This window comes from Pteropus medius, unplaced genomic scaffold (assembly GCF_902729225.1).
Source record: "Pteropus medius unplaced genomic scaffold, Ma_sr-lr_union100, whole genome shotgun sequence".
Lineage (NCBI taxonomy): Eukaryota > Metazoa > Chordata > Mammalia > Chiroptera > Pteropodidae > Pteropus > Pteropus medius.
The window spans coordinates 9,666,970-9,680,674 of NW_024356249.1; the positions used below are offsets into that span (position 1 = coordinate 9,666,970).

The 13,705-nt window shown below is 35.9% G+C and overlaps 1 protein-coding gene across 11 annotated transcripts in view; it reads right to left on the reverse strand.

Moving 5' to 3' along the window:
* NRF1 (nuclear respiratory factor 1) overlaps positions 1 to 13,705 on the reverse strand; it is a 117,377-nt gene that overhangs the window by 91,617 nt on the left and 12,055 nt on the right. For 3 of the 11 annotated variants that reach the window (XM_039860876.1, XM_039860874.1, XM_039860870.1), the window contains exon 2: positions 4,241 to 4,321. The exons of 6 other annotated variants lie outside the window; for them this stretch is intronic. The gene's annotated coding sequence lies outside the window, so the exon portion shown is untranslated. Of the gene's footprint in view, positions 1 to 4,240; positions 4,322 to 12,773; positions 12,982 to 13,705 lie in introns of those variants that run through there. 2 more of the 11 variants (XM_039860878.1, XM_039860872.1) reach the window with 1 other exon arrangement.

The following is a 13,705-nucleotide window of genomic DNA, read 5'->3' on the forward strand; positions in this document are numbered from 1 at the left end:
AAGGACGTAAAATTTTGATTAATCACAGTTATGATTCTGGACTTGCTATTATAGCAGGCACAGAAAAGAAATGCAGTAAAAACAGCAATCTAAACACAAAGGTAAATACATAACGCTGGTGGTGCATGGAGGACAGAATGAAAATCTGAACCCTGACACTGAAAGCATAGATCCCAGGAGGTGGGATACAGAAAAGGGATGTGCAGGAGCACCTATAACCCCATTTACGAAACGACACATTGAGACCTTACTGAAAATTGATGGATCAAAAAATAAAAGTTTGTCATTTAAAATTATAAAGAAAGTTAATAAAAGACTCTCAAATATAATATAAATATCAAATAATGGGAGATGGAGAGAGGGGGTAGAAAATGTCAGTTAAATTCTTATTTTTCGTATAAAAAGATCCAAAGATGTTATCTAAAGTTGATAAATAAGGAACTTAAGTTTACACATATTATTAAGACTTATGAAAATAACTCCACAAGAAGCTAAAAACAAAGAGTAAAATAGTTTTTAAAGGTTGCCTGTGGACTGCTGGGCTGGGGATGGGAAGAGATGAGGCAGGAGATTCGTGGTTTTTTGTTTGTTTAATTGAAAACTCTTTCCTCTGCCATTTGATTTGTTAGGAAGTACAAATAATACTCTAATGAAGACTGCCTGAAAAATCTGTACCCATTCACTTTGACTTATATCCTCTTATCTTGATAATTAATCAGACCCAAATGCCCAAAGAGCTTTACTTTAACAAGAGGCAAATTTAAAATACCGAAGACTGTGGAGACCATCTAGTCTGCTTTTCTCATTTTACAGACTGAGATCCAGAAAGACTAAGTGAGTTAACTGCAGTCACATCTCTAGTTGGTGGCAAAGCCAAAACTTGAACCCACATCTCATGCCTTCCAATCAAGTGCTCCATCTGCTCCCTCAGAAACCTCCCCTGTCCTGGAGCACAACCTCTAAACATTACTGGCTTCTTAACTGCTATCTTACACTATCATGTGTGTTATCTTCAAGCCAAAATTTGGGTTTTACTGAGGGTCCAGTGAATTTGGATTATAAAATGATATGCATGTCAGACTGAATGACTTTTCAAACTGCATCTGCAGGTACCCATCCCAGTCCCTCTAACATGTCTCCTGTTGCCCTGACCATCACTGCCTTAAAGGATATAGCTACTTTCAGGACTGGCTCCTACAAACTTGAGTCCTGAGATGCATGCTTCCTAGCTATAAGAATAAATGCACTCCATGAAATCCTCAAGTAACGTCTTTGCAAGGTAGTCTTCTGTGAGCACCAGGGTAGTCAACTGATTTCATCATGTTTCTCTTCACTTATATTAAATGGTTTAGCTAATTGCCTACTCCCACTTTCAGTAGACAGAACAAAATTATTAAAAAATAAAAATGAAAAAGGACAAGGAGTTGACTTTCTGAGGAAAATGGAGAATTGTGCATAGATTTTAGGTTTGTAATCATACTATTATAAAATTACTTTAAAATTGAATTTTGAATCCTATAAAAGTCCCTATTATTACTTATATTTATATAAATTTAGAAACAAGAAAAAAAAACATGTAAAAATGGGGGCCAGACCAATTACTGGAAACTAAGTGTACGCAGAAAAGTCAAGATCTAATAACCAAAATTCCAGTATCCACACTACTGTATTTTCCATAAATTTTGCACAATATATGGATAGTGTACTACTGTCTTGCTAATTTGAAATAATACGGAATGTTTAAAAGTCTGCTTTCTCACACATGGAGCTGGGCATAGGAGATCAGTGGGGCAACAGCAATATTAATATTGAAAAGCAAGTGAGAAGTGAGCCTAACACATCATTTTGTGGTTTACTCTGTGTTTTACTCCTTCTAATCACTGTGAAACTAAGGACTAAGGAACCCACACATATAGTTTGGTGGTGGCAAGATCAGTTGAGGCTTTTTAAAAAGTCAAACAATATATATGGAAGTAGTTTATAACTATAACATGCTACAGAAACATGACATTATTTTACTTTATTGTAGAGCAAGAAAATGAGGCAGTAAAGGAAATGATTGTTGCAATTGTTCATGCAACCATCCACCCAGCATTTGAGTGCCAGGATCTTAAGGGCAGAACCAAAAGCAGCTCCAGGTCTGGTCAGAAAAAGACCATGTAAACTAAAGCAGACCCTTATACCTGTTTTGTTTGGTCTGTATTGTTTTTTGTGTTTGGTTTTTAAAAGTGAACTATCAACATTTAAAAATTGGGAAACAATATAAAAGCTCCAGATTTCTGACTTCTCTTGAAAAATCAGAAAGTTCTGGGAACACTTTGAAGCAGTGTTGTGTTAAAAGCTTGGGCTTGAGAGTCAGTTCTGCCATTTGCTAGTTTCGTGTTACTTACCCTGCATCTGGGTTTCCCATTTATAAACTGAAGGTAATGTATTAATACCTTCCTCATAGTGTGGATGTGAGGATGAAATGAAATAAATAAAGCACTCAGCAGAGTATCCCTCCAATAAATGCTAATCATTATTATCATTTCAGACTAGCAACAACTAACTGGCTAGGGGAGCAGAACCAGCTCCTATTAACGGCAAGTTCTCTTTACGATGTCTACTCCCGGGCTGCCTTGCTCCGTTACAATGCCTGCTTGGTCTAGCACCAGAGGTTGAAAACTCTAATCATAACAAAGACTCTGCAGTGCAATGTATAAATGCTATGAAAAATAATTATAAGAGTGGGGCTAAAAAAAGGAGGTATGTAATCCAATCAACAAACATTTACTGAAGACCAGGTTATAGGCCAAGAGATACAATAATAAGCAAGAAAACACAGTCCCTAACCTCAAGGAACTTAGATGCTGGTAGAGGGAGCCCCCAAACGAAGACATTTCCGTAAGTGACAGGTACTATGTAGAAGATAAAATAAGGCAATTAAACAAGAAAATGGGGTGGAAATGGTCTGTGATGAGGCAGATTTGAGTTTTGACCTGAATGGATGAGAAGGCAACCATGGGAAGAGCCCAGTGAAAAGAGGCAGGGTGGAAGGAAGCAAAATGGGAGAAATTATGTAAGGCCTTTGGTAGGCCTTGGGAAGGAGTTTGGATTTTATTATGATCAGGAAAGATTTTATGAAGTAGCTATTTAAGAGGTGTTGGGAGCTGAAAGGGGGTTGGGGTGGGAGTATGAGGAGCATGACCAAGCATGGAGTGCACCAGAGGTTCAACTTGGGGAAGGCCAGACGGTGGGGGCCTTATATGCTGTGCAGTTATTTTTATCTCATCTTCTAGCTTAGTGATACTTAATATTATGAAGATCCTTTTATAACGACCAAAAAGAAAAAGAAAAGCCAGAAAAAGAAACCTTTCCTACATGATAGTTGCAGGTATTCAGAAAAAGATCATGAATTTTTTTTTTTTTTTTGCAAACTAGTAAGCAATATCATGTTGCTTACTATCTATTCAGCCTACAGATAACCACAGGTCACAAAAGCCCCTCTGCTATAACTCCTGGCCACCCTTGGGGACTGGGTGATAGGATGGAAACACTGCTAAAGGTGATGAGTAGCATTCTGCAAACACTACAACTCTGTGAAGAAAGGCTTGGGAAGGACTGAGTCAAACCAGTCAGGTATCTAATTCAACGGTCCATGAGGGAGCACCAGTGGGCCTCAGCTAAAACACTGGGCATGGAAAGCATGTGTGAAATATTTAGGTAGCAAACATGGAAAAGACTTGGTGAACAATTAGATCTGAACAGTGAGTGAGTGGTAACTCCAGGATGACACACGTTTCTGGCTTGGGTTGGTGAGTGCCTCATTAACCAAGGCAAGGAACAGTAAAAGAGCAGATTTGCAGAGATAAACAATGATTCACGACATTCACGCTAGCTATCCAAATATATTCCTAGATCTGAAGCTGTGGGACAGGTATAAGTTTGGGACTCATCAACAAGGACATCTCCTAGATCATAGAGCATAAAAAAACTGACCAAGAATAATACGTAAAGTGAAACAATAAAAGCAAGGAAATGGAGAATATTCAAAGGGTATACAGAGATGGGGGGAAAAAAAACCCTGAAGAATAAGAGGAAGTTACAAGGAAGAATGAGTATCAGGAGAAAGTAGTTCCATGGTAGCCAAATGAAGGGAGAAATCAACAATATCAAATGTACTGACAGAAGAGTTGAGATAACACCTTGCCAGGAGATTCAACACATTCATTCATTCGACAAATACATGAGAATCACCTACTGTGTGTCTAGCATTGATGCAGAAGAGACAGCAGTGAACAAAAAGTCCCGCCTTCTTGTTTATTCTTTATCTCCATCCAGCCTACCAGAGAAAGATAAACAATAAACAAATATATACATAATATTTTAGAAAGAAGGGAGGTGGGGAGTGCTGGTCAAGGAATGGCTTTCTGACATGATGTCTAAGCTCATATCTGCAGGAAGTGAGGGAGACAGCATGAAATACTTAGGGGAAGAATACCAAGGCAGCAAGAACAGCAAATGCAAAGATGCTGAGGCAGGAGCCCACTTGGTGTGACCAAGGAATGGCAAAATGCCCCCAGTACTTGAAGCACCTTAAGCTAGACGGGGAGAGGCAGAGGAGGTCAGTCAGGGTCAGGCTTATGGGACCTTGACTGCTAACTAAGATCTTTCGATTTTAGTCTGAATGAGATGGCAAGTTTTGAAAGGTTTTGAACATTGGAGAGATATGATCTAATTTTATGATTTACATTTTAAAAGGCTCACTTGGCCTGCTATGTGAAAGCAGACTGACGGGAGAAAAAGGATGGAAGCAGGAAAACCAATTATAAGGCTACGGAAAGATGAGCATGGTTTGGACCAGAGTAGCAGCAGTGGAGATGGTGATAGTAGATTTTGCACATGTTGAGGGTAGAGCTGCCAGGATTTCCTGATGATTTAGATGTAGGGTAGAGTGAAAGAGAGGAGTAAAGAATGACTCCAAGTTTTTAGTTTGAGCAACTGGAAGAACATAATAGCCATTTACTGAAATGGGAACAAATGTCAGAGGAACAAATGAGAGGCCTATTAGATATCCATGTGGAAATTCTGACTAGGAGGATGTAAACTGGTACCTTAGGTGTTATTTTTTTTTAACTGCTTTTTAACATTTATTTTTGCTCTTTTTTTAAAAAAATTAAAAACTGCACTTATATTCGTAGACATGTGAGGTCAACACTTTTTAGGTTTACTAATCCCTCGACAAATCAGTTATTAAAGTGCTACTAGTACCTTTTCTAAGGTAACAACATAACATTAAGTCACAATTACCTATCATATCTCAGTTTACACATTTCTGCCAAACATTTTTCTTTATGGATATCAAAACAGTCTATGAAAACAAGGTTAATTAACTACATAAGTTAAAGTAACTATGCTGGAGAGATTCGAGAATGTGCTCTGTAAATTACTATATGAAAATTATTTTTTTTCTTCTTTTCCTAGGAGAGAGCTGCTGTGTAAGCAAAAAAAGCCAGAACTTTGAGTCAGAAATGCCTGGTTTTGATTTCTAGTGCATAATCTTGGGGGGAAAAAAATCATAAAATTTCTATGAGCTTCTGTTTCATCATCTGCAAAACTGAGAATGGTAATGCCTGCCACAAAGAGTAGTAATAGCTAACATATATTGAGCCCTTTGTGTTGGGTGCTTTTCTAAGCATTTCCACATATACAATGTCATGTGACCCTCACAACTCTATGAGGTATTATTACTTATAACCCTTACTGATATATGATGAAATGAGGCACAATAAAGTTAAGTAACTGCTCTAGAGCAAATAGGAAGTGAGCAGCAGAAACAAAATTTAAATCTTAATGTGCATAGTGCTTTACAGTTTACAAACATGTTCACATTTTAATTTTAAAAGTAAGTATAGCACAGTATTAGACTAAACAATATGAAATTGTTTTGGAGATCCAAAATAGTTAAATATTAGTAATTTCACGTGGTTCAACCGTAACTATTATTCTGTGGCCACTTAAAAAATGAAGTGTGAAAATGTTTCCTAAATGTAAAGCACTACGGAAGGTAGTATGTTAAGCAACAATAAATAGAACCACACTAAGAATTATTAACACAACTGTGAAACTGAAAGTAGTATGAAAGGGAGCAGACAATAAATCTAGGAATCCATTCAAATTACACATCAATGATCAATAGTCAATCAAAGGTCCATTATATATCCAACCCAAGTTTCCATTTACAGCCTTAGTTAGCATTTTTGAGATTAATCTTCTGAACAGTATGGAGATAATCTCAAGCTGACATCATGTTCCCCAAGGCACTCATTACCACCTGATGTAGTATGTTTCTTTTTTCCCAATCCACGAGAAGGTAAGTTCATAAGGGCAAAGATTTTTTTCAGTGTTTTAACCCAGCGCCTAGAACTGCTCAAAGCTCAGAATAATCACTCACATTCTTTTGCTAAATAAATGAGAAATTAGAACTTCCTAAATTACTTGGAAAGAATACATGAAATACATTAAGACAAATAGTATCCAGATATTTTGTAATGTGAACAATAATAATAAACCTCTCTAAATAGCATAATAATAGTTCCTACCCATAAACACTTCGAAAAGTGTCAAACATCTAAATTTTGAATAGTGCCCATTCAAAATTAAAATCCTCTCACTTTGTAATACAATAAAATAAATGGTATGTTGAATCACTTACAAAATTAAATTTAGGATAGCACATAATCAAAGTTACAGACACAGCAGTAAGAATGAAAAATCATCTTAGAATCCTAGATAAGGAGGAGAAAAAGCACATGTTTCAATACTGAAATAAATGAAATTTAGAAAGTGGTTGAATTTAAATTTAAATGGTTTCATTTAAAACTAGAGATTATATTTCCATTTTAGAATTTGGTGAACCTATGCAAGATATCCCCAAACTTAAAGGTGGGAGGAGGATATGTTATCGTAAGTTTCTAAAGAAATAAAACCTCCCTAAATAATGTTTACACTGTATTTCCTGTTCAAAAAAAAAAAAATCACCAAAAGTTTTCCATAACTATCAAATGTTGCATCTATTTGGAATAAATATTTGAAATAGTATAGAGCACAAAGAATAGTCTATAAAACAAAAAATATTTTTCCATCAATTTCTCAATGTGATCTTGGTAAAATTCTAAATAACAGAAGGGAAAAAGAACCCTCAAATGTAATTTACCATACACATTTATCAGCAGCCACTTGGTCCTGGCCACAACAAACATCCTGCAGCTGTGTCAAATCACCAAAAGCTGCCCGTCACTCACCTTCCTAGTCTCTTAGGACTAAGTTCACCTGGGTCAAAACAAGTCAACTGCCTTTCTCACCAGCAGTAATATATTAGAATAAAATGTCAAATATAATTCTGGCTGCTAGGATTTTATTCTTGAAAAGAGACTTGTAACTATTAAAGGTGACAATAAGTTAGAACTATGGCCTTTAAAAAAAAAAAAAAGGCTATCTGCATCTGTAGCTTGATTGGGGTATTATTTTGAGGTCTTGATCTATCATCAAACCAGAGGAAAGGAAAGCAACTGGTACAAGCAACAAATGTCACAACCCTCCAAAAGAGTTAATAAAAACTGAACTATTAAAAAAATGAGTATGCCAGTAGCAATATGTAAATAAAAACTAGAGTTATATACTTTAGAAGAGAATCCATGTGTTGTGCAACAAGGAATATTCACTCTGGTTTAGTATAGTTACAGATCATTATTACAGAGAAATATTACAGAAGTATTAAAGGACGAAGTAGAATCATATGTATTGACACAGAAAAATGTCCACAATATAATTTAAAAAATTTAAAAAACAGATCATAAAATCTGCTAGAATGAGTGTGGTCTCATTGAAAAAAAGAGTATGAACATGGTTATCGGCAAAAAAAATAATCTAGAAAGATGTACTGAAACTGTTAACAATGCTATCCTCTCTGCAGAATGAAATTATGAATTATGAATTCTACTGTTTTATAATTTTTCTCCCTTTAAATAATAAGCATGTAATTACTTTTATAATGGGGGGTGTGGTTATTTCCAGGTCACAAATAGCACAATAAGCCCCTCTCCCCCTTTACCACATGAAAAATCTGAGGGCGGCCTCCAAGCTCATGAAACCAGAGATAGATAGATAGATAGATAGATAGATAGATAGATAGATAGATACATACATACATACATACATACATACATACATACATACATACCATCAAAGCTGCATGATGTACTCTGGGAATCCTTTCTTAAAACAGAATCCTATGTCAAACCACAAAATCTAAGATGAAAGTGGAAATTCTATTATTGAAGGAGCTGGGGAACAGACAGAGCTATAGCCATTCATCCCCCTCACCTCCTGCAGGACCATATGAGGCTCCTTAGGACTCCATAGAGCACAAGCAGAAACCCCTGGTTAACACAAGTCTTCCATTGTGCAGCTGAGAAACTGAGGCCCAAGGATTAGCCTCCCAGTAAGTCCTCTACCTTATGGACTGGTAACAAGGTCATTTTATCTACTAGGTATTATAGAAATAGTCTCTGGGCTGTGTCGTTTCCAGTACATACAGAAAAGCTCAGAGAAAGCTGAAAACAGATAAATTGGCTCCAAGATACCAAAAGAAGACCGCACGATCAAAATTACTAAAAGTTATGTGTCAAAAAAAAAAGGAAACAAAGGTTCTTGACATTTAACATGATTCAAGCATACAACTCCCTAGTGGCTTTGAAAATGCATGTTTTTCTGTTGTCTGAGGTTTATGTTTAACTATATACATCCATCAAAGTAACACAAGCTGGAATTTGCCACTGGAAAAAAAAAGGTAGAAAAAACAGACAGCAACCAGAGGGACAGTTTAGGAAACTAGAGAGACAGAAAAGATATGTCAGTCAAGTAGGTAGGCAACTAGACATGCCAGAGATAATGAAGTCTGCCCTTGGAGGGTAAAATCAGATTCCAAAAAGACTCCAACAGCCTAAAATAATGAGTAAAACCTCAAAGGGTATATTTTAATAGGCATAAATACACCATTCTCAAGTTTGGTCTTAAAAAAACAAACAAACAAACAAACCACTGCAGAAAAGTATAGGATGATGCGGACTTATTAAAAAAAAAAAGATTCAGGGGTGATTCATGTTAAACTCAAATTAGCAAGAAGAAAGTAAGGGAGCAAAAAACCTCTAAGATTCTGCAAAGGACAGGCATTCCTTTACATACCTGAGTAATGTGTTTTTGAAAAAGCACAAGCAATCTAAAAATTTGTATGTCGGCCACTTTGGAAAAGTTTGGCAGTTTCTTAAAAAACTAAACATATTCTTACGATATGATCCAACAATTATACTCCTTGATATTTGCCCAAATGACGTGAAAACTTGCACACCGATGTTTACAGCAGTTTTATGTATAACTGCCCCAAATGGGAAGCAATCAAGATATTCTCAATAGGTAAATGAATAAAAAACTGTGGTATATCCATACAATGAACTATTATTCAGCACTAAAAAGAAATGAACTTCCATTAAAAGGCATGGAAGAAACTTAAATGTACATTGATAAGTTTAAGAAGCTAATATGAAAAAGCTACATACTGTGTGATCCCAATTATATGACATTCTATAAAAGGCAGAACTATGGAAACAGTAGAAAGATCAGTGGTTGCCAGTGCCTAGGAGAAGGAAGGGAAGGAGCACAGGGGATTTGGGGGCCTTGAAACCATTCTGTATGGTACTGGAATGGAGGATCCATCATAATACATCTATCAAAATCGACAGACTGTACAACATAAAGAGTGAATCCTAATGTAAACTATGGCCTTAAGTTATATTGGTTCATCAGTTGTAACAAATTTACTACACACTAAGGCAAGATGTTTATGAGGAGTGGGTGGCAACGGTGGTATAGGGGAACTCACTGTACTTTCAATTTTTCTAAAAATCTAAAACTTTTGAAAATGTATGTTAAATATGAGTGTTCCCATAAGAAATCATGGTAAAGGGTCGGGACAGGGATTTTTCAAAGCAGTCAGGAGTTCCTCCAATTTAAATCACCATAGCCTATAGTTAGATAATGCTGAAGTTTTATAACTATATAATTTTATAGTTTATATAATTTTATTAACATATACATGTTTGTTCTTAAAATATGGTTTATGTGTAATATATACATAGCTTATAGTTAAAAAGTTATATAACGAATGTATAGGTTGCATGATGATGGAAAAAGACTGAAGAGATCAGCTGAATGGGACAGGTTCATCTAATGAGACAATGTTGCTGATGGACCTTTCCCAACACTGTCGCTGGTGAGAGAAATGCCTGTAAACAATGGTTTGGTGGAACTCATGTTGGCCAGCAGTAGCCTATAGTACCACTATTGTCTCAAACTGTGTATCATGCTCCCTCCTCCCAGTGGCATGGTATGTGAATAAAGGTCTAACAAAAAAGTGCAGAAGAGTTCAATGACACTTAGGCCAAAAGAAGTTCCACTTACAGGTCAATAATCGATGCTTTCTACTGTGACATCAAGTTGCCAAGAAAAGATAAGCAAAGCCTCCCCCATTGTAAACTAGAGTGGTATTTTTAACCCAGGATGAACCTACACTGACATCATAATCACCCGAAGTCCATACACAGTTTACCTTAGGGTTTACTCTTAATGTTGTATATTTCTATGGGTTTGGACAAATGCATAATGACGTATTTCCATCATATCATCATACAGAGTATCTTCACTGACCTAAAAATTCCTCTGTGCTCTGTCTATTCATTCCCATTACTCTCACCCCAATCCTGGCAACCACTGATCTTTTTCTTATCTCCATAGTTTTGCCTTTTCCAGAGTATCATATAGTTGGCATCACACAGTATGTTATTTACTTGTAAATATACACATGCAATCTTTATGTAAGATTAAATATCTTACTATCTTTATTTGAGATAGGAGTAGAAGTTTTTAAAAAGCAGGAATGAAGGCTGGGGGTGGTGGGTGCAAGACCTTGACGGTTTAGGATTAGTACTCTTCCTTCCCATTTCCGCCTTCAGCTTTACTGTCCATTCCTACATCCTAGTCCTACACCAGAAACAGACTGTAACGAATCACCTAAAAACAAAAGTAGTAGTATTTAGCTAACTTTGAGATTACTGAAACATAGCTAGATGGATTGAGACTTCCACACTAAAAGAAGAGGGTATGTCCTGCCATACAATCACCCAATTCGTTGCCAAAAAAAGGAGAAAGAAGAGTTCATAACCACACTAAGGTAGTCAATAGAACAGGTTTCCTTAAGGGGAAAATTACTCAACCGGAACTATCTACCTGGATTTGCAGCTTATATAAACACAGGTCTTTTACCCACTATTCCTCATAAAGTGATTTTAAGCACAAGCAATGACCTACTGAAATTTAAATGAGATGTTTGCTTTTCAGCTCAGATCCACCTTACTTGAGGATCCTCTCTTTGACCACTACAAATTTAAGGACCCAAAAAGACTCATTAATAGAAGCCTAATTCTCGAACCCTTGCTCTACAGGCACTCGTACATGTATCATTTTCCTGCGCATTTCTGAAACTAGTTAATCCTAATTTCAATATCACCTTAGGTTTAGTTCTTTATTTCATCATTTACATTTACCACATATATTATCATCCACACTCCACTCGTTCATCCTGTTCCTACAACTGTCCATAGAAAAGCTGCCCAATCAACTTACTGGATGGATGTGAGGCTGCCTATTATTTTACTCACCAAGTTTTGTCCTGTTTAAATGTCATGATGTCACATTCATTAAACAAATATTCTTTGAGCACCTTTTCTGTGGTAAATCCTGAACCAAAAACAACTGAAGGGGTTGGGGGCATCGAGATGATTAGTTTAACCCTCAAACAACTCAAAGCAGCCATTCTCAAAACCATAGAACCCTAGGGGGTCTGAGACTTTTTTAAGGGATCCATGAGGTCAAAACTATTTTCATAGTGACTAAGACATTATTTGCTTTTTATCATCGTGCTTATATTTGCACTTATGACACAAAAGCAATGGTTTTTAAAACTACTGGCATCTTAGCGCAATTTAAGGCAATGGCACCAAACTGTAGTAGTAATTATATTCTTCACCTTCACGTGCTCACAGTAAAAAGGGGGAAAGAGTCCGTTTTATTTAAGAATGTGTTGATATAAAGTAAAAATTATTAATTTTATTACAGCTTTACTCTTAAGCTAATGTCTTTTTATGATTCTGTGTAACCAAATACATAGTATGCAAAAAGCACTTCTGCATTTGAAAGTGTAATAACTTTCGAAAAGCACAGGTACTACGCTTTGAGCTAACTGCAAATGAATTAGCCTCTTTTTCGCAAGGAACACCATTTTTACTTTGAAGTGGCTGAAAAACTGGATGGTTATTCAGACCTGGTAACCAACATTTCTCAAAAGTTAACAAAGTGAGCCTGCCACTTCACAGAAAATAACTGACAGTATATGTTGCAAATGATAAATTGGATATTTCAAGTGATAAGTAGAATTTGGGAAAATTTATATCTGACACTACTTTTCCATTACTGAAAAGCTTTTTCTGATGAGATCAGAAGTAGTGTTAAAGAATGTGATTTTTGTGTCAACATTTGGAGGAACTGCATTACTCCGTACATATCAATGACGTTACAAAATCATGCATGGGTTACAAGACCAATTCAAGGTGCATGATAAAACAACAGATTTCAATGTAACGAAGTACAATTATGGTTCCAGAATCCACATTGCAACTCACCTTTAAAAAATTAATACTGCTGAGTTTTGGTGTAATATCAAAGAATATCCACAATTATCCGAAAAGGCTCTTAGAATGCTCTTCCCTTTTTTCAACTACATATCTGAGACCAGATCTTCTTATAGGTACTTTAACCAAAGCACCATATTACGCAGAGTGCAAAAGCAGATACGAGAATCCAGCCAGACATTAAAGAGAATTGCAACAACTGTAAAACAATTCAACTCGTCATTAAATTGTTTTGGAAAATAGTTATTTTCTATAAAAATATTTCATCTACTTTTACACGTAGTGGCTGTACTATTGTTATTTTAAAAGAAACATTTTCAAAATTTCTCAGATTTCTAATAAGGTATATATCAAAAGTTATAACCCATATAAACAGAAACACTTGAGTCCTTAATAATTTTTAAGAGTAAAAAAGGGTCCTAAGTCAAAAGATTAAAAACCACTGGCTTACAGTGTTAATAAAATAACCCAAATAATAACCCAAGGTAGAATGTAATGATGCCATAGCCCTCCTATTCTCAGACATTCTAGCTCTTCCTAAACTATTGACACCTATCAGGCTCTTGAAATAATTTCTTCAGCCCTGATGTCAATATAGTCAAAATGAGTAATTCATTTAGAAAGCATGGAAAGGGCTCAAGCAATACCAAGATGTGTTAAATCAATTTGAATTAATGGTTTTTTCTTTACTCGTTTTCTAAATAAATGACCTGAATTAAAATTGGTTTTATTTCCCTGGTATAAACTTAGCCTATAAAGAGAAGTTTTTCATAAAGGGCTATATAACATACAATTCTCTTAGAAATGCATCCACACAATCAAGTTAGTAATGGAAAGCTATGAAATTTGGTTCCTTGTCTCTCAACAATAGGGCAAAAAAACTAGAAATCCTACACTGGTGCTAAGGATCGGGATACAAAAGA